Source organism: Triticum dicoccoides, chromosome 4A (genome assembly GCF_002162155.2).
Source record: "Triticum dicoccoides isolate Atlit2015 ecotype Zavitan chromosome 4A, WEW_v2.0, whole genome shotgun sequence".
In the NCBI taxonomy this organism is placed as follows: domain Eukaryota; kingdom Viridiplantae; phylum Streptophyta; class Magnoliopsida; order Poales; family Poaceae; genus Triticum; species Triticum dicoccoides.
In genome coordinates, this window is record NC_041386.1 from 65,483,130 (window position 1) to 65,487,193 (window position 4,064).

Below are 4,064 nucleotides of genomic sequence, written 5' to 3' on the forward strand. Positions count from 1 at the left end.
GATAACTGCGGCTCTGATAGCTCTGCTGAAACATTCAGGACCAGAAACATGCACTCGACTGCTTGTGGGTACATCTTTGTCGAGTGCGCCTCGATGGGCTCTGTTCCGGTCGACCAACCCTTGCACGATAATGGACCGCGCGTCGAAGCCTGGTTCTCTAGGGTCAACTGGAACCCTACGTCCTGTACTGTACTGACGCCTATCATCTGGCTGCCGAGGAGCGTAAGACCCACCCCTCGGAGGGGAATAGGGCACTCGACGCCTATCATCTCGGTCGAATCTGTCGCCATATTGATCTCGCCGATTCTCGCGCCCTTCGTGCCGCGGAGGTGATCTGGGGCTGTGAGCTGACTGAACCGTATTCACAATGACGGATCGACTGTGAATTCTGTTGCGCGACTGAGACACGGCTGAATTCTGATCTCCTGCCGCCCGGAGCAGATCCCTGATCTGCAGCAAACCTCTGCCAGCTTCCGACTGCGAAGGCTGGATGGACTCTGCTATACGGGCCGCAGCTGCTAAATTCTGAATTGGGGTTCGATATACCTGAGTCGGCGGGAAGAGTTGACGTCGACTGGTGTCGGGAACTCGTTGCTGCGCGCGCTCGTTGAGTGCTCGCTGAAGGTTCTCCAGTCGAGTGCGCTCGGCCAAATTGGCCAGACGCGCCTCCTCCAAGGCACGAGCCTCGGGGGTTTCTCCTGCGATGGGAATACGCAGGGGATCCTCGTTCCTGCGGCGAAGTTCCTCTCTTTGCAGAGAGTCGAGTGGCTCGGGCTGGTACTCTTCGTAGCCTCGTGCAGGGTCGCCGCCGTCACCTGCTCCACCACCACGGGCGAAGCCAGGAGGGCTGTGGGGCCCGTCGACCATCAAGATTTCCGCCGTTGGATCACTGCTTCCGCACTCGGATGCAGTCTCTACGGAGCCAGTCGACTGATCGAACAAGTCGTAGAGAGATTCGTTGGGCTCGATTGCCGCAACTTGGGTAGTGGCCGATTGGCGAGCCACCGCGTGACTCACCCATCGCTGAAGCCTCGACCGGCCTGAGCGCTTGCGCTGGCGGGAGACCGGGAGGGTGGACGATGGAGGAGCCGACCGATACTGGGTCGACGGTTGCCGCAGCAGAACGCCGCGGACACATGCGCGAAAATGCGTCGCACCGCGGACGGGGAGCGCATCTACGTCGAGTGGAGCCTCCTGGAGCCATGCGGAGTCGTCGGCGATGAAGGTGAGAGTGCCGAGACGGATCTCTTGACCCTCGACCAAAACTCCAGCAGACACCATGATGAAAGTACTCGGAAGAATCGCAACTTCTCCACAAAATCGCTAAAACACCTGCCCCACGGTGGGCGCCAACTGTCGTGGTTCTAAGCCTGACAGTAGAGTGGGGGGTAGGTATGGAGAGGCAAGGTCCTAGCTATGGAGAGGTTGTAAGCACAAAGGATGTACGAGTTCAGGCCCTTCTCGGAAGAAGTAACAGCCCTACGTCTCGGAGCCCGGAGGCGGTCGAGTGGATTATGAGTGTATGAACTACAAGGTGCCGAACCCTTCTGCCTGTGGAGGGGGGTGGCTTATATAGAGTGCGCCAGGACCCCAGCCAGCCCACGTAGGAGAAGGTTTAAGGTGAGTTAAGTCTGGGGCGTTACTGGTAACGCCCCACATAAAGGCCTTTACTATCATAAAGTCTACTTGATTACAGGCCGTTGCAGTGCAGAGTGCCTCTTGACCTCCTGGTGGTCGAGTGGGTCTTCGTGGTCGAGTCCTTCAGGCCAGTCGAGTGAATCCTCGTTGGTCGACTGGAAGGCGACCTCTTCTAAGGATGTCCTAGGGTAAGTTACTTGGATCAGGTCCATGACCCTACCCTAGGTACATAACCCCATCACGGGGTACATGCGGAAGGAGTAGTTTACTCGCTCGATCGTGACCGCGAGATGCCGATCGGACGGATACCGAATCGTTCGGATCTGTTAGCGAATTTCCAGTCGACTGGAAAATAGCTTTCTCGAGGTGACGTGGGGCATAAATTGCCATCCTATTTACATAGTAGTTATCATAGGATGTTTTTAACAATTTTTTCCTTGGGTCAATGTTATCATGGTGTTGTACATAAGTTATCAGGTCAACGGTGCTTATGTCATCATGTTATTTACACAAAAGTTATCAAGGTTTTTTTAATCTTTTTAACAACTTTTTTGCTTGATCAAAGTTACCGCGGTGTTTTTGTGTAAAATATCAGCTGCATGGTGTATATGCTATTTACATAGAATTTACCGGGGTTTTGTTTTTAAGATTTTTTTGCCACATCCATGATTTTTTTCAATCCGAAGACAAAATGAGCTTAGTTCACACAGAAAATCTACTTAGTTTGAGATGGTTAATGGACATCAACTTAGTTAGGTAGGGACCCCATGTACGAATCCTATGTACCATGCTATTTACACAACGTTCCTTTCTTTGTTATTTTTTGGCTGGATATGTGAACGTACAAAAGAAAAGAAAACTAGATTTGTCGTCAAAGCCGAGCCAGTCCAAGTGGTTATTGAGTTCATAACTAACCTATAGGGGCATAAGGTTCGACTCCAAGCTCTCCAGCTTTTTGCGAAATTGAACCAGATCGAGGGACCCAAAAAAGAAACTTGTGCGAGGGATTGATGGCCGAAAGAAAAAGAAAACTCCCTCGCGGTAATGATGGCCGAAATAAAAAGGAAACTCCCTCGCGGTAATGATGGCCGAAAGAAAAAGAAAACTCCCTCGCGGTAATGATGGCCGAAAAAAAGGAAACTCCCTCGCGGTAATGATGGCCGAAAAAAAGGAAACTCCTTCGCGGGAATAATTGCTGAAAAGTAAAGAAACTCCCTCGCGGGAATGATGCCCGGAAAAAAAGAAACTGCCTCCCTAGACATGCGTGAGTAGGAAAAAAAAAGATGCGAGATGAAACTTGCATGGGGCGTTCGATGCGGATCTAACGATGAGTGAACCGTTCGGATCTGTTGCAAACTGCCAGTCGGCAGGAATTTAGCATTCTCGTTTTCCAAAAACGCGATCCCTGTATACTCGATCACAACTATTCCTATCGCCTCCGCTTATTTCTCAACAACCTAACAATAAAAAAAGTATCGCCATGGCTGGATGCATAATATTTCCTCCTTCCTCGTCAAAGACGCCTCCATCCGGAACTCCTCATAAGTGTGGCCTCAAACCTACATGCTCACTGGAGAATCGTCATCCTTCTGCTACTGCTGTCTGTGATGGTGATGTTGGCGAGTGTACATGTGTTGCAGTTACATGGATGACTGCCATGGGAATAGCCGAGCTCCAGCCTCAGCGTGGCCGGCACTGCACGGCGGACTGCCATGGACGTCATGGCGAGTGAGCTCGGAGGCTGTAGCTCAAGGAAAGTCAGCCCGCCACCAAGTTGGATAAAGTGTCACGGCAGAAATAGAAGGTCATGAGAATTTTATTCAGAGTTCCAAACAATTCCCCAGACAAGGAACTGGACGGACTCGTTTTACCACTTTCGTAACCCAAGCATAGTTTCCTATAAACTGGTTATTCAATTATCTATTAGTAAAACCGGCTTTGCTAAAAATGGGCTAAAAACTGGTTTACTATAAATCCGTAGCTAATGTTCGCTATCCAAACAACCCCTAAAACTCTTCATGTTTGTCTTCGGTTTACGAAAAAAATTACGTCCGAACCGCGCCGCGGACTCATACAAACCAGTGTTGGATGACTTCTGCTATACGGACAGCGTGATCCGGACCGCATGCAGAAGATTTACATGTCCGCTAATGGACGAGAATCTGCACCGCGTAAAACTGACCCCGCGTCGCCCCTCCCCGCGGGCGACTCGGGCGCACACCCTAGCAGCCGCCGGCCAACCACCTTCCTCTGCCCCTTCTCCCCCGCCGCCGCCGGCAAGCTCCGCCGGGCAAAGCCCGCTTGGAGCCGGCGGCGGCGGGCCCTTCCTTCCCCGCTCGTTTGGCGTGCTGCGCGGGGGCAGCCTCGTCAGGCGATGTGGCGGGCAGCCGCGGCAGGCGGCCGGAGGGCTGGCCGGCGCGCCAGTC